Genomic DNA, 11,554 nt, shown 5'->3' on the forward strand with positions numbered 1-11,554 from the left:
GTAAAGAAAGAATTGCCCTTTAACTCTGCAAGACTGAATATTTTGTGTTCTTTCTACTTTGTTCCACTTTTGCTTGAAAACCAGCCAATTCCTATTTGAGCTCAATTCTTATTTATTTTACCTTGTCAAATGTGGCCTGAATTAGTCTTCTAGGCCTGCCATAACAAAATATCATACACTGGGTGCCTTAAATAATAATAAAGAAATGCTTTCTCACAGTTCTGGAAGCTGGATGACCAAGATAAGGTGCTAGCAGGATTAATTTCTCCTCTGGCCTCCCTTCTTGGCTTGCAGACAGCAGTCTTTTTGCTATGTCCTCACATGGTTTTTCCTCTGTGCATTGGTCCCTGGTTTTCTCTCTCTCTCTTCATAAGGACACCAGTCATATTGGATTAGAACCTTACACTTATGACCCCGTTTAACTTTAATTATCTTTTTATAGGCCATATATCCACATATAGTCATATTGGACATTAAAGCTTCAATAGGAATTTGGGGGGACATAGTTCAGTACATAACATTCTACTCTCTGGCCTCCCAAGATTCATGTCCTTTTCACAAGCAAAAACATTCACCTGTCCCAACAGTCCCCAGATTCTTAACTTGTTCCAGCAGCAGCTCTAAGTCCAAAGCCTCACCTAAATCAAGTGTGGGTGAGACTCAAGGTATAATTCATCCTGAGGCAAAATTCCTCTCCAGCTGTAAATCTGTGAAACCAGTTGAGTTATATACTTCCAAATTATAATGGTGAACAGACATAGGACAGACGTTCTCATTTTAAAAGGGAATGATTAGAAAGACAAAAAAGGCGACATGTCCCAAGCAAGTTCAACACCTAGCAGAGCTAACTCCATCATGTCTTTTTTTAATCTCTATTAGATCTTGAGGCTCAAGAATAATCCTTTTTGGCTCCATCCTCTCTGCTCTCCAGGCCCTCTGGGACATGATTCTGGGTGGCAGTGCCACCCTCCTGCAAGGGTCTGTGTAATAGCCTTGCCCCCAAGGCACTGCATGCTAGCAGCCTGGCCCAGAAGGAGACAGCCTTGGCCTTTGAAGCCAAAGAGTAGCTGGCCCTGCTCCCTAAGTATGTGGTGACAGTGGCAGCCCTGCTGATGTTTGAATCACACTTGAAATCATTCGTCTCTTGAATGATAATGCATGTTGGCAGCCCGTCAGCTCTATTGTCCCATCCTGTAGAATCCCAGAATTCCAACAGCCTTCCTTCATTTCATTCCACCTCTGTCCCCTTTCCTCCAAATGGTAGTGTCCCTACTGGTAACAATTACTGCAGTTTATCTCTTTCTCCTCTCACATTTTACCATAAGAAATTAGAAGAAACTAGGCTGTACTTTCCACAGTTTGCTTAAAAATCTCAGCTAAATAACCAAGTTCATCACTTTTAACTTAAACTTCCCACAAAACATAGAACATAATTTGGGTGAGTTTTTTGCCACTTAGCTGGCACTGCAGCTTAGTCTTCAAAGGTCTATTCCACGGCTCTATCATACCTGCTCTTTTAGGATGGTGGAAAATGTAATGATACCAGTGAATTCTGTGAGCCTTGGTCCATTGCCTCACTTCATTTGCTGTGAAGTGAGTTCCTTGATCAAAAGCAGTGCTGTATGGCATAACCATGACAGTGGATAAGGCATCGTGTAAGTCCATGGGTAATAGTTTTGGCAGAAGCATTGCATGTAGGGAAGACATCCATATCCGGAGTAACTGTCTCTTTTAGTAAGAAGAAAATGTAGGAAGTGGTTCAGTGTAATCAACCTGCCATCAGATAGGTGACAGATCATCCCAGGCAATGCTGACTCAGTGTTGTTCTTGCTGCTGGCAGATTGGGCACTCAGCAGGGGCTATTGCTTTGTCAACCTTGGTGAGTGGAAGTCCGTGTTGCTGAGCCTATGCATAACCTCTGTCACTACTACCATGGCTACTTTGTTCATGAGCCCATTGGATGACAGAGGTGGCTGGGAAAAGAGACTCTCTGGTATCCACAGAACCAGTAATCTAATTTACTTATTATTAAAATCCTTCTCTGTTGAGGTCACACTTTGGTGAAGAGTCACATGGCATACAAATAGCTTCACATTTTTTGCCCATTCAGAGAGATCTATTCACATAACTCTTCCCAGACTTCCTCATCACTAATTTTGCATTGCTACTTGTTCATTAGTATATAGTATACCCCCAAGTTTTTGCAAGCAACAGTGTCATCAAGTGTTTTTTTATGTGTAACATGGACACTACTTTTATAACTTCCATTATGTTGCCCATAGAACAATTACATAAGCCAATATCACATATTTTAAGATTTTGTTATGGCATCATCTTACTCCTCATACCAAACTATGAATTAATCAGGTTAGTCTATGAAAAATCTCAAGGCCTTAAAACAGCAAATATTTATGTCCAAAATGAGTCTGCAATGGGGCTCTGCTCATTATTGTTGCTCAGGGACTCAGGCAGAGGGAGACCCCACATGTGGCTCCAGGGCAAGAGAGTTAGAAAGCTTCACATTGGCAAGGTGGTAGCAAAAAATGATCTTTTTTTTTTTTTTTTTAAATCAGAATTAGAGAATATCTGGACACTGGTGTACTTTAGTATTATCCACTGTAAGAGCATAAGAACAATTTTAGTTAAACATTAAAATTCATCGCTTCCTCCCAATCACTTAAAACCTGTGCAACTCTATAACCAGAGGGCCGAAAAAAGCAATTACAATTCTGGTAAAAATTCTTGTGCAGTTAAAAGGCAAACTTTATAATAAATATAAGCCTTTATTTTAGAAAATTAAAAGGTAAGCATGGCTTGATGGAATTGGTATAAGGAAAAGTTGAAGCTGATGAGTTATAGAACCAAGAGAAAAATGTACAGAGTTGGGGAGAACCATGTAATAAGCGCTTCCAAGAGAGATCACGTGGGTAAACTTAACCCAAGAAGGATGTTACTGAATGGGTTTCCTATACAGCTTTATATTTCTCTGTGCCTTGTTGTACTTTGCTATATTAGTGTAGTTTGTTTTCAACTGCTTTTATTTGTATAAAACATTAATATGCTGAAGAGAAAAATATATGACCCAACAATACACTATTATCCTCTATTTACTGATGACATATGAGCTTATTATCAATATAATTGCAGAAATATGCATTGTAGCAGAAAAGCTGTACTAAGTAGAAAAGTGGGATAGTGCCATAGACTCTATAGTTGTTAGCATAATTCTAATCTGGAGGAATCAGAGGAGTGTTTCTGGAGGACACGATTGAAGCTAACACCTGAAGGATTTTTCAAGATCAAGCTGTTGGAAATGATAAGCTAAATCATTTCAAACAGAGGGAAAAATTTGGGAGAAATTCTCAGAGGCAAAAAGGCAAAAAAACAAACAAAAAAATCTGAGACTTTTGCAAGGAGCTAAAGGAAATTCAGTATTTTGGGACATGAGAAAGCAATTGGTGTGAGATGAAACCAGAGATTTAGAATAGGGCCAGATCGTGCAGGGCTCATAGGCTGTATGAAGGAAATTTTTTCTTAGTAAAAATGGAAGGAAATGACAAGATAAAATGTAGTTACTAAATGGAGAATGGATTATTACAGGGGAAGAATGGAAGCAGGGAAACCAGTGAGAAGGTTATTTAAATTGTCTAAGAAAAAGTTGATCTTGGCTTGGATCCAACAAATTACAGTGGGGAAAAGAGCATATGGATTCAAGAGCTATCAAAGAGGTAAAACGAATAACACAGTGCTGTGTGCTTGTGTGCAGGAGGGGCAAAAATGGGGAGCATGTAGAGTCAATCATATAAGGTTAATTATATATCTGTCGTGCCTGAAACATCAGATATTATCAAGTTGCTGGTCAGATATATGTCTGTATATCAGAAAACAAGTATGGCTTGAGGATAAATTAGGGAGTTAACAACACACAAATGGTTATTATAACCATGGAGTGAATGTAAGAATTTAGGAAGAGAATGCATGGATGAAAAAAATTGAGCTTGGATGGTGGTTATTTCACAATTTATTTTTGTACTCCAGAGAAGTTTTTCTGGCTTTCTGTCTTCTTGGTCAGAATAGTCTAACCCCTGAGGAAACAATGGCTGTGGTAATGCTGATGATGGAGCAATCACGAGTCAGATTATGCCCCAAAGAGACACATGGCTATGCCTTCAGGGGTGTTTATCTATGTTAGCTGCTCAATGGTGGAGTCTCAAGAAAAATAGTAGATAACCAGCTTTCTTCTCCTATGCTAGTCTTCAAGGAAGTCAGGTTGACTGAGCTGTTGCCAAGACAGTAATAAAGTTTGACAGAAAGTAAGGATGCATTAATACAAAATTTTAACAATCAGGTTGGAACTTTTGTTTCAAGAAAACCTATGTGAGTTGTTTTATATGAATTATCCATATCTACTCCATGCCTTCTTTATAATATAGATTACAGATTGTACAAGACTGGGATTCTTTGCATTTTGATCACTGATACATCCTAGACACAACATAAGCTCTCAGTAAATATTTGTTGAATGAATAAATGAATGGTACAGGTGTTACATCCATGTCTGGTATGAAAAACAATTTCAGACTTATTGATTAAACAGAGAACAGATTAGCGATTCAAGTCCTGCCAATAACAAACTCAGTAAATTCTGTCTGATTAAACACTTTTATTTTCAATTCAGAAAAACCAGTTCATGAACTGTGATTTTCCAATCAGAATGGTAACCTATAAAAATGTTAAAGAAGATGCCAAGAAAATGTCACTTTTAGGAGTATTTTTTAACTCATTGACTCATGAAGTTACTGTAAGTGTGCACAGTGACTGTCACCGGAGGCACTGAACCATTTAGCAGATGGCTCTGTAAATGTGAAAAGGAATGGGCATATTTAGTATTATACCCACTAACTTCTTTTAATTTCTGCTGCGTTTGTAGAGGGAAGCCACAAAACTCCATTATCTATATTTTTATCCACTGTTTCTTTTTTTCTTGATCCCAACTTTGCCCACACTGAACCGAAAGATAAGTAATAATTGTAGCTTATACTTATTTAAAACTTAAAACTACATGCTAGGTGCTAGTCTAAATGCTTTACGTGTACTTGATAATTTCATCCTCACACTATCTCAATTGTATAGTTAATACAATTATACCTATTTTAGATATAAGTAAACCAAGGCATAGAGAAGTTGCTCAGTGTCATGATTAATAAATGGTAGGGCCAATGCATCTGACTATGATATTACCTACGTGTAACTCAGAGAAACCAGTTATGGCAGTCCAGCATCTTGGTGCTCCCAATGTTCTCAGTTGATATTACACATTTCAGATCTGTAAGTATACTGGGAACCACCTGGTCCAAACTTCTCATTTTAAGTGACAAGTGAGGCCCAGAAAATTAAAGGAACTTGGCTTGAGTATTCACAGTGAGTGGCTGGCTGCCTTTTTCAAATGCAAGGTTATTTGAAGCAGATGTCCTCTGAAAATTAGGTGAAAAGAAATAAATGAAATAATTCAATGGATTTTTCTCCCACCCTAATTCATTATGCTCTAACTCTTGAGTCTTCCAATTGATATTTACTTATAATGCATTTCTGTATATAAGACATAAAACTTACATCAATCAGAAATGGGTTTGGTACAAGAAACAGTAAATACCAACAGAACTGTGGCTTCAAAAATTAGAAATTGATTTCTCTCTCATGTAAAGGAAATACAGAGACAGGCCACTCAGGAGTGGTATGGTAGCTCTGCAGTGTTCATGACTCAGACACTAGCAGCTCACCTCTCCACCATTCCTGGAGTGTGGCCCTCGTCCTCCTGTTAAAGTTTGCTCATCTAGCCATCATATCTCTATTGTAGAGAGCAGGATAGTGGAAAGAGAAGAGAGCAGCAAAGTATAAGTGTCACTGTATCAGTATCAGATAGCATGTGATCAGAAAAGCAGGTTTGCTAAGAGTGGAGTAGAATAATAGATTTATTTTAGGAACTTGACCTTCCAAACTGTGGGTATAGTTTAAACTGTTTATGTTCCGTGTTGGTTCTGTGTATAGTGCTGAGCCCAGAGACAGCAGGACAGGCTATTTAGAAGGAAAGATGGATGTTTTCATGGTTAGTTTTATGTGTCAACTTAGCTAGGCTATCATCCTCAGTCATTCAATTACTTGCTGTGAAGATGTTTTATAGATGTGACTAAAGTCTATAATCAGTTTACTTTTTAAGTAAGAAAGATTATCCTTGATAATCTGGTTATGACTGATTCAATCAGTTGAAAGGCAGAAGTGAGGCTTCCCAGCAGATGAAATTCCACCTTTGGACTGCAACTTCACCTTGTGCCTTAGAGGGTCCCTTCTTGATGGCCTGACAGTTTGTAGACTTGCCTAGCCAGCTTCCGGTGTAAACCAGTTCTTTGCAATAATTCCCTTAATATATATCTCCTACTTGGTTCAGTCTTTCTGGCCAAATCCTGGCTGATATGGAAATGATGTGAGAAAGAACAAGGACACCCTGGAACCCCCGAGGACAAAGTAAAACCTGCACTAATCTCTAACCACCTCCAAATCTCCAATTCTGGTGATGCTGGTAACCTGTAGGAAAAACTGGCACCCTTTGTCATGGAGCTTACATGAATTTTCTTCAGAAGCTAGAAAAACAGCAGAATCCAGCAGGAATTGCTGCAGACCCAGCTGCGATGTCATGCTGACAAAAAGAGCCAGTAGATTCTTGATAAGATGCATAAGCTGCAACAACACCTGACTTAACACTGACCTTCCTACTATAAACAGAGCTGCTGCTTCACTTCCACCTTCCAAACTTTGTGCAAATTTGTCCTAGCCGATCCCAGTGCAGATCCATACAGGGAAGGGGGTTCTGAGAAATATTATTTCAGCTTAGCTAAATTGACACAAAAAAGCCACCACTGCCAGGTATCTTGCGGGAGGTTTCTGAGAAGCTTCTACGTGATGCTTTTTATTTTATAGTTCATTGGCAAGAATATGCAGACCACATCTGGCTACAAGTCTAAAACTCCGTTCTCTTCTAAAGAGAGGGAGGATGGACACTGAGGTCAAATAACTGGTCTTCTCTGTCAGAGCAGTACTCTTATAGGATCCAGTTCCTACCATCTAGAGCTCAATTTTTAGGAGGAGAAATTAGACACTATACAAAACTGTACTGAGCTTTGGGGTTTTAGTTAAGTAGAAATACTTCCCCTTCATAGTCCCTTTAAAAACTTCCAAGTGCTTTTATGTTTAAAGAACTTGTCATACATATATCAAAATATTATCTTCAGGACAGCAGTGAACCCTTAGCAGCAGGTGATTCTTTACCCTGGGTGTCAGAGTGAGACTTATACAGATTAGCAGCAGGACTTTTCGAAGGCCTTTGGAGGGAATGTTTTCTTTTCCTGGAAGAAGAAAATGCAGGGTCAGTGGCCAGGGGCTTCCCGTATATACGGAATGCCTTGGGGGATCTGCTTTAGTCCAATGAAAAGGGAACCACTCAGTTTGTTCTCTGTGTCTTTGAATATGTTTCTGTTTTGTTTAGTTTGTTTGTTCTGTTTCTGTAGATTCCACATGTTATTAGACTTATCATGAAGAAAAACCCTGAGAGTAAGGTGTAAGACAGGGAAGGAGGGGCAGAGGTGGATGGATTTCGCACCCCCACCTCAGACATGCAGGCGTGACCTCGGTGGAGTCTGGATCTTCTTCCATACCTATTGGCTAAGTTCTGTGAAGGCAGATGCTGTTGATGTTCCTCTGTAGCACTCTGTAGCACTCAGGAGTCCTTCAGGGGCTTTGCCTAACACGAGTGCTCAAGAACTGGTTCAGGAAGAAGTACTTGGAAGCCATGTATCAGTTTAGCACTGGTGCAGTATGCATTATTTTATACTGCATATATACAGGGCAGTAGATGTTATTTTCTCCTGTGTCACCGGGATCCATTGGGGCCCGGAACCCATATGTGACACCATAATTAGCCTGTTTTTTTTTTTTTTTATTAATTTAAAAATTTTTTTTAGATGGGGTGTTTGTGTGAGATTTGACAGAGACCACCCAGATGTGTGTATTATACTGACAGACATCCCTCAGATCCCCCAGTAAGTAGGCAGTTGACAGAGGATGTGATTTTTCATTCCTCTTGAAGTAGCTTTTTACCTCTTTTGACCATGTGTCTGACAAAAATCCAAACAAGTTAAGTGTTGCAGAAAATATAAAAAGAGCTAGAAGCCAGTAAAATCGAAGGACGACCTTCCCTCCACCCACCCTCCGTCCCCCAGGGCATCTGATGACAAAAGGCTCCAGCATGACAAACTGCCTGCCTGCATTTCACCTGTCTCAAAATCCTCTTGGCTTTCTCTCTCTTTCTCTTTTTAAACTCAGAAATGGAATATATGAAACACAGGGTGAAGAGTAGCAATCAAAATCCAGAAGGCTAGAAACATTTGCGCCATTCTCTGAATTTATGTATATCCCCTATCTCTGGAAGGCTCTCGGAACCGAAATGCTCAGCGCGGCTGGTGAGTTCCCTGCAGCAGCTGGCAGTGGAGCTATAAATAGAACGGGGCGGGAAGCGCCTTGCGGAGGGGGAGCGGGCGGGAGATTCCCTGCTCTCCCTCCGCCCGCCGCTGCGCGTTCTGGGCCCGGGGATGCCGGCGCGGAGGGCGGGCGCCAGGGCGGGGTTAACCCCCGCGCCGCCTCGCGGCTCCAGGCAGCAGCGTCAGCGGGGGGAGGGTGTGATGGCGAACACGCTGGAAATGAAGACGGGTTTCTAACCTTGGAGTGGGAAAACCACCACCTGTGATTTCACTCCCTCCCTGTCGTTCCTTTGAAGCTCTGGTTAACACCTGAAATTCGACCTTACACACACACACACACGCGCGCGCACACACACACACACACACACACGAAGGAATTTGGTCCATGTCTTTTTTTTTTTTTTTTTTTTAAAGCGGCGTAAATCCAAACCTTAAAGTTAAAACCATACCCAAATTTGGTCTTGGGAATAGTGTTGGCTTTCATATTTCAGCACAGGGTTCCCTCCCGCGTGCTGCTTTTTGCAGTTACTTTCCTCGGGAGGGATGATCAAGGGGAAACCGTGCGTGTGCGTGTGTGTGTGTGTGTGTGGGGGGGTTGATGGGGGGTTATTTTTGGCGCATGCACACCCCTCGGTAGTCTCAAGGTCTGCAATACCCTGAGCATTTCGGGTCCCCGCCAGGCTCGTCCCCGCCAGCCAAGGACTGGAGAAGGAGGGAGTCCCCAGTCCCGGCAAGGCATCCTGCCACCAGCTTCTGTATTTAGCACAGTCGGTGCTGAAGCAAGGACAGGCAAGTAGCTGGGTTCTCTGAAGGTGGACCCTGACCTGCTGCCAGCGGGCAGCGCAGCGGGGACCCGGCTCGCCCCGCCGCGCCCGCCCGCGGCCGGGCCCCCAGCGCACCCGGACTCCCCTGCGGGTGCTCGGAGCCCCGGAGCAGGGGAGGAGAGAGGGACGCGGCGCTTTGCTGGGCGGTGAGCTGTCACGGAATTTGACACCCAGAGAGGCAGCTGGTCCCTGGCCAGGACTCCCGATCTTTCTCAGATGGAAACAGTTTCTCCCAGTGAACCTGCCGGAATTCTCACTGGAATCTCACTTCGGCTTCACCTCCTAGCGCATTTAACCAAGGCCGCGTTTCCCGCTTTGGGGCAAGGAAGGCTCCAAATGGAGTGGGGCTCCTGGTTGCAGAATCAGGTAAGCTAGCATCTAAGGTGTCATTGATTGGGGGCTACAGATTTGATGGAGACAATTCTCCCTCAGGCATGATGGGGAAATGAAGTTTGCCTTGGGGTTCCCCTCCTCCCCTTCCCCACTCCTGGCCCCTTCTCCCTTCTTCACCTCTCTTGTCTACATTTTCCCTGTCCCTATTCATACTTTAAAAAGAAAAATTTCCTTGGGAGGGTGGTTGGTGGAGGGACTCCCTTTTGTTTTTATTTTCAGCATTTTAATGTTCTACGTTAGAGGCCATTGCCACAGTGCGATCTGAAATCTCCCTCCCCCAATCCCTTTGCCTTCCACCCTTCCTCCCTTACCTCAGCTTTCTGTTCCCCTCTCTCCTTATCTAGCCTATTTATTTTTCTTTACCATCTTTGAAAATATGTTTTTCTTTTCCCTCTTTGATGACATAAGCCAGAATAAATGGAGAGGGGAGATTGTCCTGACTTGTGTGTAATGTAGTGCTAGGGTTATAGGGTATATGAATTGATGGTTTATGGACCATTTATCCATCAAGAATTGTTGAGCACCTACTCTGTGCTGTTTTTTTGACTTCTTGTGTGGGATGACCAGACCATTCTCCTGAAAATAAACTGCTCCCCCCTCCATTTTCACCAAGTTCCCCTCTACTTTCCTCTAGGCTGTGGGAAACCAGCAGGATGTAGAGGTGTGGGATAGGAGGAAGTTCATTGGGTCCAGGCTGGTTTGGTGCCTTGTGCGCTCAAGCCATGGAGTAGTAATAAAAATCACACATTAATAATAATAATGGACATTTATTGAGCACTTGGTATGTTTTGGTAATGTTCTAAGAACTTAACAAGTATTAACTCATTTAAACCTCATAACAACCCCATGAAACAAGGAATACTAGTACCTCTTTTTTACATATGAGACAACTCGGGAACATATATTTTAAGTAATTAGTTCATGATGACACAACTAGTAAGTGAGGAGCTGATATTAAAACTCAGCGCATCTGACTCTAGAATACAACTCTTAATCAGTTACATATCTCTGTCACCACATATTCATCCACCTTCTCTGGACTCAGCACTGTTCTAGGCAATGGAGATGGATGAATGCACAAGGCAACCCAAATCCTTGGCACTTATATTTTACTTGAGGGAAATAGACAATATATCAGCAAACAAACTAGATAATTTCAGGTAGTGGTAGAGTTCACAAAGGAAACAGGGTGCTGTATTAGAGAGTGGCAACCTTTACGTGGTGAGTGGTTAGGGAAATTCTCTTTGTGGTGGGAACATTCAGGCTGAGACAGTGAAGCACTGAAGAGAGGAAATAGAAATATCTAATGAACACATGAAGCGATAGTTATGCTCTTCAGTAATTATGGAAATATAAATCAAGGCCACATTGAGATGTCCTTTTACACCCATTTGCTTGGCCTCAAATTAAAAAGTTTGACAATATCAAGGGGTTGAAGAGGCTTTGGATTCACAGGATCTTCCAACATTGCTGGTGGGAGTATGAACTGGTACAGTGACTTTGGAAAATAGGTTGGCATTATATCCTGATTTGAACATTCATACACACACCTGTGAGCTAATAGTTCAACTTGCTTCTAGGTTTATACCTATTAGAAACTTTTGCACATATTCAATAAGCTTTATAAAATAGGTAGAGATTACTTCTTTCATTTTAAATGAAATCTGATTCAGTTGAGACATGTACATGAATATTAATAACAGTCTGGTTCCCGATAATGAAAACCTGGAAAGAAGTCCAATGCCCATCAGTGATGAGTAGAGGAATAGTGCAATATTGTCACATAGAGGAATATTACACAGTAGT

General features: G+C 41.7%; 1 pseudogene; it reads right to left on the reverse strand.

Annotated features, from left to right (window-relative positions):
* LOC105308550 overlaps positions 1-11,554 on the reverse strand; it is a 45,360-nt pseudogene that overhangs the window by 11,912 nt on the left and 21,894 nt on the right.

Source organism: Pteropus vampyrus, unplaced genomic scaffold (assembly GCF_000151845.1).
Source record: "Pteropus vampyrus isolate Shadow unplaced genomic scaffold, Pvam_2.0 Scaffold590, whole genome shotgun sequence".
Lineage (NCBI taxonomy): Eukaryota > Metazoa > Chordata > Mammalia > Chiroptera > Pteropodidae > Pteropus > Pteropus vampyrus.